The 15,070-nt window shown below is 31.4% G+C and overlaps 1 pseudogene across 1 annotated transcript; it reads left to right on the top strand.

Annotated features, from left to right (window-relative positions):
* The first annotated feature begins 686 nt into the window (after window positions 1–686).
* LOC143537476 (transcription factor bHLH62-like) lies at window positions 687–3,426 on the top strand (annotated as a pseudogene). Its single transcript, XR_013136060.1, has 7 exons — window positions 687–1,719; window positions 1,922–2,086; window positions 2,181–2,246; window positions 2,489–2,557; window positions 2,647–2,718; window positions 2,823–2,966; window positions 3,097–3,426. The product of XR_013136060.1 is annotated as a transcription factor bHLH62-like (transcript).
* Window positions 3,427–15,070: the final 11,644 nt, after the last annotated feature.

Genomic DNA, 15,070 nt, shown 5'->3' with positions numbered 1-15,070 from the left:
AAACAATAAAAAAAGGCTAAAAAAACATATCAAACTTTTAATTTAATAAAATATAAAAGTTAAGTGACTTAATTTGAATACTTTTTAAAGTAGAATGACTTAATTGAAACATTTTTAATACTTTGTTACTATTCTATTAAACTACCCCTTTCTAAACTCAACCTGACCAGTTATAAAAACATTGTATTTGATAAGTTACTCTACTTTAAAACGTGTATGTGACATCCCACATCGGTTAAAGAGAGAACAAAACATTCTTTATAAGGACGGAATATCTTTCCAATCATAACGCGTTTCAGACGCTTAATTGTAGTGGGTGAGATGTTGAGTCTCTTTTGGAAAGTCTCCACCTGGAAAAGCAAAAGCAGATCCATGAGGCGATAATGATATGCTCCGGCTAAAGCAGACAATATTATTGTGTGACGGTAGCTGAACTGTTACACAACGCATGTATCAATCCAAAAACGAAGAAGTTCGGCTCAATCGTCTCCGACCGATCAAACCGATCCGGTTTCCAAAATCACTACCCAAAAAAAGATTAGACTAAAACAAGTCCCTTCTTTTTCTTTATTTTTTTTTAATTTTAATTATATTTGTATATCACTAAAACTTTATTAAAAACAAAAACAAAAACAAAAACAAATATGATACTTTTATAATTTAAAAAGTTCAATTGGTGTTTATGCTATATAACTTCATCACCTTCCCACTTTCTCTCTCTCATCTCTTTCCTTTTTCTGCACTTCATCCTCACAAGTCTCATCACCTCCCAATTACCTTAATCCCATTATCCTATGTTCTTCACCTCAAACCATCAATCCAACTAAAACCCAATCATTTCCACACAATCCAATGCTGTATTAACAATCTTTTCCATCTGGGTATCCTTAATTTCCTCGAGAAAATTCATAAAGCTTCAATCTTTACACTTCCCCTGTTTTCACCATGAACAGAGACTTCTTTATTAACCAGTTTGAACCCACCTGGAAGCTGACGTCACCTGTACCAGAGATGAATTACTCTCCAGAACAATCACATGTTGGCAGATTCAACACTTTTGAACCCAATTTGACCTCAATTGTCACATCCCCTGTTTCAATTGCAACTTCCCCTGTTTCAATTTCAAATAGTAATTATGCAATTCGTGAATTAATTGGAAAATTGGGGAGTAATGTCACCACTGATGCTTCTCTGGCGACTTTATCTCCGGTGGGTCCGGTGAATTGGTCACCCAATTTGCGTAATTCGGTCAATTCGGTCCCGTTGGGACCGAATTTGTCGAACTTGCCGTCCTTGGCGGCGGATCCTGGATTTGCCGAACGGGCGGCAAAGTTTTCGTGTTTCGGTAGCCGGAGTTTCAATGGTAGAATTAGTCAATTGGGTTTGAATTCAAACAGTTCAAACAATTCAAATTCAAATAACCCGGATTTGCAATTTAGATCTAGTGTTTCAACATTAATGGGAAAGTCAAAAATGCCGCGTGTTTCGAGTAGTCCTTTGCTTAAGATTGATGGATCTGTAATGGGTATTCAAGAAAACAATAATTCGGTTAAGACCCATATGGCAAACGGGTTGGGTGAGGCGGGTTTTGATCGAAAAACCGATTCGAATGACGAGTCTTCTGTTTCGGAGCACAAGGAAGTTGGGTCGGGTTGGAGAAAGCGAAAAACGGCTTCTTTAAAAGGAAAAGCTAAAGAAGTTGCATCAGCAGTTGTAAAGGTAAAAATAATAATAATAATAATAATAATAACAGTTAATAACTTACATCAGAAATTGCTCGTTTACCTTCTGTCTTGATATAAACATTATATTTTATGTCTAGTTTACTAAACTTACTGTCAAAAAAATAGTAATAGTGACTTGCTTTATTTATTATGTTATAAGTTAACAAGATTTTAATAATTTATTATTGTTGGATCAGGAAGAAGGAATTGATGATTTGGATGCAAAAAAGGTAAAGAAAACAGAAGAGGGTACAAATGGTGAAACAGAAAAGAAAGCAAAGGTTGTTGAACCACCAAAAGATTATATTCATGTTAGAGCAAGAAGGGGTCAAGCTACTGATAGTCATAGTCTAGCTGAAAGAGTGAGTTTCTAATAATAATAATAATAATGACATTTTTATACTTTGAATCAAATTCAAGATCTTGAATTTTACTATGATCATGTCATATTTTCAGGTTAGGAGAGAGAAAATAAGTGAAAGAATGAAACTTCTTCAAGATCTTGTTCCGGGTTGCAATAAGGTACCATCATCTAAATTTGAAACAAAAATTTGATAAAAGTTATGTTAATTGTTCGGTTTTTAGTAAATGTATTCCTGCTAAATTTGCCGCTCCGACTGTCTACTTATACTAATAAGGGTTGCGTTAACCGTATATGAAAGGAGTTGCGTAAAAGTAACCCTGTATGCTAAACTAATCGTATCCCTTAAATATTGCGGAAATGTGTAATTCAGGTGATGACTAAAATGTGTGATTTTTTTTAGGTTACAGGAAAAGCACTTATGCTTGATGAAATAATCAATTATGTTCAATCATTGCAGCATCAAGTTGAGGTAAAACTATTAAAAACATGTAAAAGTAAAAAAATCCAAAATTTTATAAAAATAATGGATTAATTTGGTAATTTCTTCTTGTTTTTCAGTTTCTTTCTATGAAATTAGCAACGGTAAATCCACATCAAGATCTGGATATGAACAGTCACATCTCCAAAGCTGTAAGTCAACCCCTCTCTCTAAAACACTCTAATTATTAAATATTTAAATACCTAGGAATAATAATATTTCATTGACCTTTTTGGATACGTTATCAATGTTACAGATAAATCAGCCCAATACGAATATGTCACAACAGTTATATCCAATTGATTCATGTACGTCAGATTATTATCAGCAAAACCCACAAGTACTATTTCCAGTGGACCCATTGCCTCCTGTTCATGGATTCACCGAAGCTTTTTCACATGTAAATAATTAATTAATTTACGAAAAAAACTTATATTATTATAGTATTTAGGTTTTACTAGTATAGACTCTCGCGGGTCTGGTTTTTCTCTATACGTTGTAATAATCTATGATCGAATTTATTATTTCAGTTTGTCGGATTTGAAGGGGATGATCTTAATAGTATTGTGAAGATGGGTTTTGGGGAAATCGAGATCAGACGGCGGACATGAAAATTGAGCTTTGATTCGACGGTAGATTAATGCTGTAAATATAAATATAGAGTAATTTTAATTAATATTTGGGTAATTATGAAGTATTATTTTGCTAATTCATCCACTTGTAGGTCTAATTCTTTTTGTCATTTGGTTAATTTCTTGTAATATGTGTTGTATTATAGGGAGATTGTGTGCTGTGGAAGGTTGAAATTTAATAATATTAGATTTGTATTATATATGTTTTTAAATACAGAGGAATTAAATGCCGAAATTTCTTTTCATTTGTTTATGTATATGTATTTACGAAAAGATATCATAAAATATAATATATATTTAATAATTTAAATCACTACAAGAAATGTTTATTTGTGGTTTAAATAAACATAAAACTGATTTCTTTCATGGTGTTAACTTTTCTTATCCACTTTTACAATCTTTTGTGAGTAAACAGAGTAAAAGTGTATCATTTAATTCAATAAAAATATATGTGAGGTATTTTTTAGAAGTAAACAATATTTATGGTTAAAGTTGATTTTAGTTAAATAATACGAATAAAAATCAAGACAGAGATGTTATGTTAGCCTTTACTCAGAGTATTTTGGTATCCTTATATAGAAAGTAACTTTTTTTTAACAACTAATTTTTATCTCCACCTTTTACATTACGTGAGTCTTGAACCGTCGTCTTTACTATGTAATACCAACACCTTATGTTTAGAAATGTATCCATTTATAGTGTCTATAAATATTGTATGTTGTGTTAATAGGAATCTCATGATTTTTTTTTATTTGTATGAGATTTCTCAATGATCATGTCACTTTATATTTCTTTTATCGAGGGAACGTTAACTATTGAGTTCTCTTTTCATCCCGAGATAAAGTGACTAAATCATGTTGGTTGGATTTGTAGTGGATGTCAAACCATCCTTGTAACTCGACATCTCTCATATCCATAATTGATGTAAGTGACTACTCATTAGGGATTTCTCAACCCCCGATGAGGTTTACCACACTCTCTAAAATTGAATTTGAGTGCCTTTCGTACCATTTGTTCATCTCACATCTTATTCCAACCAATTCTATCTGCTTTTCTTAGCTAAAGTTTATGACTTTATTTTTGGTACTAGAGTAAAGACTCCCCACGATGTCACATTTTCTAACGTTTCTCCGTCAAAGTATACTTGGTTTTGGTATTTGAGGTCAAAAAACATTTCAATATTTTCACAGTTTACTATAATATCAATTAACCATTTTCTTCATATTGTACAGAATACAAGAGGTTTTCTTTGAACGTTTATCTCAGTATGAGGTCTTAAAGTGGTCGGAAGTATGAAACCGATCCTTTTGCCAACCCTACAATTCTAGCAATGAAAAATGTAACATCAAGTCACTAATACTAATCACTATTGTTCACTTGTAAAATTCATTTAACAATGGATGTCCTATTAACCACGACCAATGCATCCAAATATAGATATTTGAGGCAAAGTATATATTTATTGTGAACCAAGATTTCTTTGGGATTTGCTTAGAGTGTCACAATCACTCGTTTTATGGGTTTTTCATCTAGATAAGATATGGCTCCACCATCATAATCAATGATGTAGGATTCACCTAAGTTATCCTGTAAAGGCAACAATTGTTGGATGTAATTTCAGACTCCTAGTCATAAGTTGGTGACCTTGAGGGATCAATACTGACAAGTAGATCATAGTTGGTAATGCTTCAAAATTGTATTGTAATTATATTTGATAATGTCTTGGCTAGCAAGTTATGTTAGTCTATATAAACCAAGTCATGGTCAGGCATTATAGAATGTGTGAAATGCAACCGAGTTAACGTCATCATGAACACATAAGATGCAACTGAGTTATGGTTCATCGAGAGTAAAACCGAGTCAGGGTTTGAGATTGATTGTAATTAGTTTTTGAGTTAGATTTCTGATTAATATAAATGAGTATTATTCGTATAGTTCATGTTTGATATCGATCGGGGGCTTGACGAATGTCTCATTATCCTCAATTAGATTTGTCTCACAATTGACCCTCCTACCGATCATTTATGTCATTTTGTTGACGAGAACCACATGCATTAGTTTTGTTTATCTGGTGGTAGATTTATCACGCTGTCACTTATCATAAGAATTTCTCTAATCATCTCTTACTATCACTAGTCGTCTCATACTAAGAACTCTTCCGGACTATTCTTTGCATTCACGCTTAACACCAATTAAGCCTACAATATAACAAATTCCAGTTATAGATATCATAAAGAAGTTATACGCCTATATTCGTTACACTGAAAAAAAAAGGCAATTTGGAAATAAACAATCTCACATTTTGTGTATTGCCCGATAATAATATCACCTTTAAAGATCATTACCAACGGTCCGACCTTTTAACTATTTTTGTCTCAATAAACATCCGTTAAAAAACACTTAACGTCGTTAATTTTTTTTTCGAGTTTCAAACTGATATTTTATGGCTTTTGATCGGAAGAAAGATACCAGTCGACTGATGCAAAACTTATCTCGAAACGGTGATCCAAACGACGAAACAATGTTTCAATTCGGGTGTTTAAATTTCCAATAAACAAAAATTACGTCATTCGAATCACCGTTCGAGATAAGTTTTACATTAGTCGACTCGTATCTTTTCTTCCTATCAAAAACCCTAAACCATCGGTTTGAAACTCGGAAAAACACTTAACGACGTTAAGTGTTTATTAACGGAGGTCCATTGAGACAAACATAGTTGGACCGTTAGTAGTTATTTTTAAATATGAGATCATTATCAGCTCAAAGCCTAATACACAAAATGCAAGATTATTATCGATCAATACATGAAAGATGAGATTAGTTATTTCCAATTACCAAAAGTAAAAAAAAAAAGTACAATAATTTTAGAGAATAGAAAACATTACTAGATCCGGTGCTAACAATGAGCATATCTACTTTTATGTACATTGATATTATAAACATCTAGATAAAGAAAGCTTATTATCAAAATTAATGATTATATCAACGCAACTAAATGATTATGTACTTTGAAAGTAATTAACTAAAAAGGAAAAATGAATAAGTTTGGAGTTAATATTTAATTGGAAAATTAAGAATCCCAGGTTGGCATCGGTGGATTATTATTCGAACCACTCCATACAAGAATACGACTAAAAAATATGGATGTGATTAGAGAAAAGACGACTCAATAGTAGTGGATTTACAGGTATGAAAAAGATTCCCTTCATATTCGATCATTCTTTTATTAAGTACAATTAGTTTTTTTTGTACCTAGAGTGTTTATATCTTCTTTAAATTATAATACAGGTAAATTCACATAATATATCTACATAAACTACATTCTAAAATGGAATTTTATTAGAATTTGTCATCTTTACATTATCCCCAAAAAAATAACCTAGTTTAGAAATTTATTTGGATTTCTATTCAATTTCATACGGGGAGGGAAAATTCAAACTATTACAATGCCACATCACCACATGTATGCACCGGGGGTTTCGAAATCTATAACGTTCCGCATTAGTTTAAAACCCTTTTACTTCTCCATTATACATATACATGTTTATGTATGTGTGTGTATGAGAGGTTCCCCTCCTTTACCGACCCTAAACCGCCCTGGACCAGGCCCATAGCGTGCAATCTTAGGGTGTGTGATAACCATAGTCCAATTGGTCCAATGGTTGCCCAATGATTTTTCATGTAGGAGGTCGTGAGTTCGAGTCTCGTTAGTGACAAAATTTCATGCATGAGCCAGGTTTTTTTTTTATAGTAGGCCTTCATGCGATATCCCTTAGAATGATGGTGGGTCAGGTCACCAACGTTCTTTGCGCTTGCCGCGTGGGTGGCCTTTTACCAATAATATACTCGAGTGACCATGGATATCCCATCACCCACCATTATGCTAGAGGTACCTGTATCACATGACCGTGACCTTCGAATTTGACATACATATTTTAGTGTAGCGTGTACTAAAAATAACATCATGCGCGTTAAATCAATCCCCACTATCCTATCAAGTTGTTGAGGGTTATGTGTCTACTCTCAATTTATAGTGAAAGAGACACAATACATGAATGCTACAATGTTGCAAAGAATTTATCCTGAGTAAGTTACACTAGTAAAAGCATTTATGTATTAACAAAACCTGAAGATGGTGGAATTTAAGTATCGTCCTAAGTACCCAAGTGAGGAAGCCTATAGAGTATTCGGTATCCATGAAGCTTAATGTAGAATTGTATGAAGTTTAACAAAAGTTTGAGTATGAAAATAAAACAATGTAGTGAATGCATCAATTACATCGTATAATACGAGTGTATATGATGAATACCATGACAATTCATTAGCCTGATGATGATGAGCTGGCTACCAATTTACGCAATTGGAGTCAGACATGTATAGTGATAATCCCCTTATAGGCATCATGCTCATCCCCATAACTCCTATGGGGGGCAGTGTTGGGACTTGGAAGCGTTATAAAGTGTATTATAGCGCCTCATGAAACATGTCCTCAAAACAAATCTCATTAGACTGAAAAAGGTTCAAAAGTTTATGTGATAAGAAAGCTCACTAGATTGAAACTTCAAAATGATTTGTGGAACATATTTGGTCTCTTAAACAATAATTATATTGATGTTTTGTAATAATTAAATTTATGTTAATTTTCATTATGCTTGTTATTTAGGTAATGCTTTCTTCATGTTATTTTTTATTTTAATTTAAAATATATTATATTATTTTAAATTATATGAAGTTAAAAGTATTAGTTATGTAATATAAAAATCAAAAGTTATGATAGTGTACAATTATAAAGAATTTTTGAAAATACTAGAATTTTGGAAAAAAAAATTAGAATTTTAAAGGATGAGTTTTCAATTATGGTAACTGAGTGTCACACTTTAAACATTTTTTAGACTATTGTTGATGATGTTATAGTCTATAACTTGGGATCTAAACCAAAACTACACAAACTAGTATTTGATTTTAACAAAATTTCAAATAAAATTTATTTTATGCGGCAAAACGTTTCACATGTCTCTTACACTTCATACATAACATGAAAGTTAAATTCAAGTTTGACAAGTAATACTTAATGCTTATCATTATGTCAACTCTAGAAGACATACGTTGACCAGCTTGTATAGCTTAGACTAGATCTAGATCTTAATTAGGATATAAATCTAAAATAAAATTTCACTAGCTACAACCATACGTCTAAAAGAAATTTTATATAACATATAACGGTGTGCACAACCATATTTAAATTAATAAACCCGTCATCAAATTAAAATACACAACACATTTTGGATACTTTGGACGACATGCTAAAATTACTATTGTGCATTAAGCGATCTATATGGGCATATATGTGTACATATATGTATAAATGTTTTTTTTAATTAAAAAGACAAAGTTTCCATTTTGTAGGCCGGATTCAGTGCATGAAAATTAAAAGAATGAATAATTTTGAAAAGGTCTTAATATTTATTTGGGTGATAGGCAATAGTCACATGGTAAGTGACAAGCATTTGGCCTTTAATATAAGAATAATAATTATCAACAATAACATGATACGTGCCAACAAGTATTTGACATTAACGCTACGTTCTTTCGGTTTTTTATTATGTGGAAAACTAATATATATAAAAATCAAAGAATTAAAATAAAGTCTTGTTTACATTAACTTCTTTTAATAGTGATATTTGGGGTGTTCACCATTTGACTTTCCTCGCATACTTAGACTAAGAAATGAAAACTAATAAATTATAATAAAATAACTTTGTTACTTTATCTTAAAAATATATAAACGAAACCTTCCTATATATTATCAAGTCACCATATTACTTTATTTGTAAATGAAGACTTCTCACAAATTTGACCTGAATTCATGGGTATGAGTCTCACCAAACCCATATACTTTTAAACGGGTTATAACATCTCATTAAATTAAAAATTAATCTCACCAAATATTTGATATAAAAATCCATTGAACGGTAGTACCGATGAGTACCTCTACCCGTCTAATAATCAAACATATGATTTGTTTCCATTCATTTGCATATTTGCCTATTTGTGTCGGGTTGATTTCTAACTTGACTTTTTGGGACTTTTTTGGTTAAGATTTTAGTAGTTCACATCACATCTACCTACATTCCCAAACTCCTAATTAATTTTTTAATAGTCATTAAATGAAATTAAAAGCAGGCATTAAGCATATTTATTAGCCTTTTAAACCCTCTTCATGTTTTTATGGTCACATTTTAACTATATATTTGGACTACAAACTACGAAGGTGGGTTTGCATATAAATCCATATAAATTTCGAAAGAAGTTTACAAATTGGAAGAAAAAAAATACTTTGCTTAACAAACGGAGGTGTTTGTTAGTTGTTTTGAATGTTAAAATGTTAATAAAAAGCATTACATAATAAATATACCGAAAATCTCAAAAATGAAATGAACTTGGTATCAATAACAAAAATACCAATACTGAATTAAAAGTGTATAATACTAAAAGGCCTACATTTAAAATTTTAAAATAAATTGAAAAAGTTTTTGTTTGAATCCATGTGGTTTGTTGGTTTGATCTATTTGTATCCAATTCTCAAACCTTTAACGATTTAACACTTTGAATCCTTTTAGTTTCCAGTTTTAAATATATACATACAATTGACTAACACCATCAATTTATTCTGTTAACCTTTTGTGAAAATGGAAGGTGTTTAACCTTTTGTCAAAATGGAAGGTCTTAGTCAATTATATACAAAAAGCTAAAATTGCAGGGACTCATATAGTTAAAGGTTTGTAAATTATATACAAATAGATCGAGCCACCAAACCACAAGGATTCAAACAAAATTTGTTTTCAAATAAATTTGTTAATTATTTTTTCTTTCTAATAGGTAATTAAGGTATAACAAATTAATCTATACATACTTGTAGGTGTAGATAAGTTATATATTTATACATATTTCTACAGCTAAAAGCAAAGAACTTATCTTATTTTATATTTTTAGGTAGTTGTACGTAAATGCAATATTTGACATAGACATAAAAGACATGAACACGTAGGTTTAAACAGTTGGGATGTGCAATGAGGGTATTCATTTCAATGCTAATTATGGTATGAATAGAAGCAACAATAACTAAGGTGGTTGGTTTCAAGTAGCTTACATTTCACTTGTTCAAATAAATTGAAGCTAGCTCATTCACAAAAAAAAAAAAAAGACTTAGATAAATAGCTGAAAATCATGCTTGACTCGGATTCTGAGTTCTAGCCGGACCTTACCTGTACTTGATTCGACCTAAACACCACTATGTTGATCAAATTATTTACAATTTAATAAATAGTTATTTTAAATTTTATTAAGAAAAAGAGTACCATTTTTCACTTTTAATGTGACTTTTGGGTGAGGGTTTGGTGAGTGTTTTTTCATTGCTTGGTACTAATAGTAAAGGACAATTATTTGTTTCAACTAACCCAAAAGTTACTCACTTTTGTGGTGTCCAACTGGAAGTGTGTTTCTTGTAAATCCAAGTTGGTAGGTTTTTTGTTTGGGAAGCAACTTTGCATAATGTTTTTATCCTTTTTAGCAAAAAATAAAATATAGTTGAATTAATAATCAACCTTTTGTCTCTGGAATGTGGGTTAGCATGTTCCATTCTTTGGGGGTGGGGGGCATGGAAGAAGGGGCATTAATATATAAGGTGAAATGTCCTTTTTGTTCTATTTTGTGACGTATGAAACAAAAATACACACTAGTTTTTTCAAACAAAGAGGTTTTCTAAATACGGAAAATTTTTTTGTTAAAGTGAGAATGATGTTTCAAGAAGGAGGTTGTTCAGTACAAAATAAGAATACATTTATACCATTACAATTTCAACTAAACTTGGTATCATGGTTTTATACTTTTTAGAGCTAGAGTGGTAGTCTCTTTATGTATTATTATTTGGCTAGCATATAATTCTCCCAAGTTTTGTAATCATGTATGTTTAAACCTTAAACTTTTGTAACAATTGTATAATTCAAGATATGTTCTTAGACAACCTACATATACGTAAAAACCTTAATATTTTGTAACAGAGTTTGTGACTCTACACCTGAACTGACTTTTTATTGCATTTCCAAAACATTCAAAAAGACCCCTCCCCCCTCAAAGCAACGCGAGGGGTGAAAATGCTAGTGTTTATATAATTATAAATCAAAATAGCAAGATTACTAACTCAATGTTAAATTTATTTTTCCACCCCCTTTTTTAAAATAATTTTAACAATTTTATTTTATCAACCTATCATTCCGCTTTAAGCATCGACCGATGGTTAAAATAAAATTTCTATAAACATCAACAGTATGTCATACATTAATGTCATAATTGTATCTTATTCCATCCATCTACATGATATTATCTTCAGTTTAATTAGTTACAAATGTTCTTTTTTTATATTAAGCACAAACACTCACGAAACGATGGTTTCTGTTATATTAACCTCCTCGTTGTAAGTGAAAATCCTTATCGTATAGCATGTGAAATTCAAGTTGGGTCAAGTACAACTATAATTGTGTGTGGATGGATTTCTATCAATTGTTAAAAATGTTCTTAGGTCTCGGTAATTTTATTAGCCGGTACAACTTTTTTGGTGTTGATGGAAGTATATTTTGTCATCATAATTTCTAACAATAATAAGTGATAATTGCTTTATCAATCAATCAATCAATCATACCCAGTGAAGTCTTACCAATAGCAAAGCTATAAGTAGGGTCTGGGAAGGGTGGGATGTAAGCACACCGTACCTCTATCCAATGAGATAGAGATGTGACTTTCAGAGAGACCCTTAGCTCTTGGCTACATGTATATGCGGCAATATAAAAGGAAATCAAAGTTTAGCTATAGTATCATTGATAGCTTTATGTATAACTAAAATTATATTATGTATGATAACGTTTAGGAGGCTTCTCTTTTAAGGGGATCTACGTACAAATTGAGTTATGGACATTGAAAACGGGTCTTGATTTCAAAGCTTCTTAACAATATATGGTATTTTTAATCTAATTACACGTGTGTAAAAATTATCAACAAAATTAGTATTATTTACAAAATTTTTTATAGTAAAAACTAATCAACATATAGTGTTATGTAATAGTCTTAAACCTAACAAGATGACAACAAATGAATTGACATGCAAACATCTTTTATGGGTACTGTTTGATACGCAAAAATGATATGTGAAAAGAAATTAGCTATGGTGAGAGAATGAAAGAAGAATGTGTTTTGTTAGTCAACGGAATGTGATCACCGATTATATAAGGAATCTCATTCTCTAAACGCATTAAAATCATTTCTGCCATATGTTTTTTTCCATTCAATCCCTTTTTCGCCATATTTTCTCAACACCATCACCGCCTCTACCATCATTATTGTTGTAACTTGACCACCACCACACCTCCGTTGATGCCACCACCGCCACAATAGCCACCATCCCTAACACTGCTGCTATCGTCGCCACCATCGCACAACCACCACTACCACTTGACCATCACTGCCGCCGCCATTACCATTTTTTTGTATTGATATATTACAAATTTTCTTTATATTGAGAACGGTATTTTTGTTATATGTACTTCATTAATGCCTCTTTTTATTTCTACCGGACATAATAAAATAAGATTCATTTTATTTATTTTATTTCCTTATATTAACCAAACATAATAATATAATGATAACTATATTTTATTTCTTCATCCATTATATTCTTTTGTTAAATTTATTTCATTAAGGCCGTTCTATTATCCAATACTTCTCATGTAACATGACAAAGTACGTTATCTTTAAATGATTACCACCAATTATAACTTGGAAAAAATGTTGATTTTCCTTTTTGAGATAAATCTCCTAGAGATCACATTGAAAAGCATAAATCCTACCAACACGAATTTAAATAATTATTATCAAATCTCTAACCAACTTTTAAATTTCATCGTTATTCCTAATTATTTGACACCCACGACTAAAGTACACATACTGCCATAAATATATATGTTTAATTGTGAACTACAAAATTCATATTTAATTTAATTTATGACAATTAAATAAGTTATCTCTGACTTTATGATTCATAAAACTTATTAATCTACTCTCACCTAAAAATTTACGAGTGCATTAAATCATACAAGTATTTAAAGTATTAAGATGAAATGAATATTGGTTAAACTTCAATAAGAAATTGGAAGTCTTTTATAAATTTTGAACGTCGATGTGATTTATAACCATAAATGGAAGCTTATAATAATTTATTAAAGTGTAAATGGATTTAACTTCTCTTTTTTCTTTTTTACAAAAGTTTATAATACACTCACATGTATGTATATAATTTAAGTGATATGACCCATTTGAATGTTTCATCAAAGCATTAATTTAAGTGTGTATAACATGTATATGCCTAACATATGAAGTACTATAGAAAATCAATTCACAATTTTAAGCATGAAACGTATAAAACTAGTTTGCGTTTCTAAACGTGTTATATATTAATTTTATTCATACTTTTTATTGTAACTACATATAAAATTTTCCCATGTAGCATCCCTACTTTTATTAACATAGATATTATGTAACTTTATTGATATCCTTAAGTTTAAGAAGTTTATTGGATGATGGGTTATCTGCTACAAACGAACGAACAAAACAAAAATCACAGAGAGAGAGGAATCTAATTGCACAATGTCGACATGGACAAGCCCGACCTTTCCAGCTAGAGACGTTCTAAGAAACTTCATGTACAAATTCCGGCACTTGTATACATTGAAATGATATCGAGTTATACACATGTAGTTAAAGACTTCTCATGTGTTAGATCAGATGTTAATGATCAATATCAAATTTTGTTATTTGTTTTTTGGTGTTTAATCACTCATCCGTTTGTTTCACAACCCATACTGACTTGGGCCTGGTTTGTTGGGCTTTGTCCAATTATGGGTTTATTATGAATATGATGAATTATTACTATTATTTTTCTCATTGTGATAATCTTTTAATGTACACTCAAAGCTTTGTAATTTGTAAGATGCATGATATAACATCATTCATGTGTGACCACGGTCAACCCATTTCGAAACAACTTAATCAGTCGCGGAGCGGTTTCACTCACCCCAAGTAGAAGTGTAGAATAAACATCTGGCCATGAGTCTAAACCCTAAATATCGGTTAAACATCAATAAGAAATTAGAAGGCGTTTATAAATTTCTTTTACAATTTACAAGGATTGTATATTTGTATTTCAATGTGTTCCAATTCTAAACTTGATTTTAGGTTAGATACTATATTGTTTCTCACATAGGGGTTGCATTTCATTTGTTTCTGACATGTTATTATGTATTGCAGCTCCATCTCAAACCCAAAACACGCTTAATCCGGTTCACACAACTAGATATGTGTAACATCCCGAAATTTCAAAGGTAATATTAATTACATTACTTATTAATAGATGGGAAGTTTACTCGGGTTATCAGGGAATAAATAAAAGAATAGGAGTTGGTATGGGTCGGGCTAATGTCGGGTAATGGAAGTGGGTTATGGACTTGGGTTAATTGAGATAGGTTAAATGAGAATGGGATTTCAGGGATATAAATACCCCCAAAATCCCAAAATATCTCATTTTCTCACCAAACTCCCTAACACACACTCCTTACACCCTCAAAACACACACATTCTAACCGATCAAGATTCGGAGCCGAGACCCGAGGTTTTGTTGATAGATTTGCGTTGGTAAGGTAAGAACATATCCTCCAAAGCTAATATTACTGAAAATGGTTAGGATTGGATGGGTTAACCGGACCCGAAACCCAAACTGCCCAAATCGGACCCCTAAAACGTCGATTTTAGGCCGATTTGATGGTTG

The sequence above is a fragment of the Bidens hawaiensis genome, unplaced genomic scaffold (assembly GCF_021521415.1).
Source record: "Bidens hawaiensis isolate Kalapana, Puna unplaced genomic scaffold, B.hawaiensis_p1.1 tig00011192_1, whole genome shotgun sequence".
In the NCBI taxonomy this organism is placed as follows: domain Eukaryota; kingdom Viridiplantae; phylum Streptophyta; class Magnoliopsida; order Asterales; family Asteraceae; genus Bidens; species Bidens hawaiensis.
Note: the sequence above shows the minus strand (reverse complement) of the source record. Positions and strands in the feature narration are given on the sequence as shown.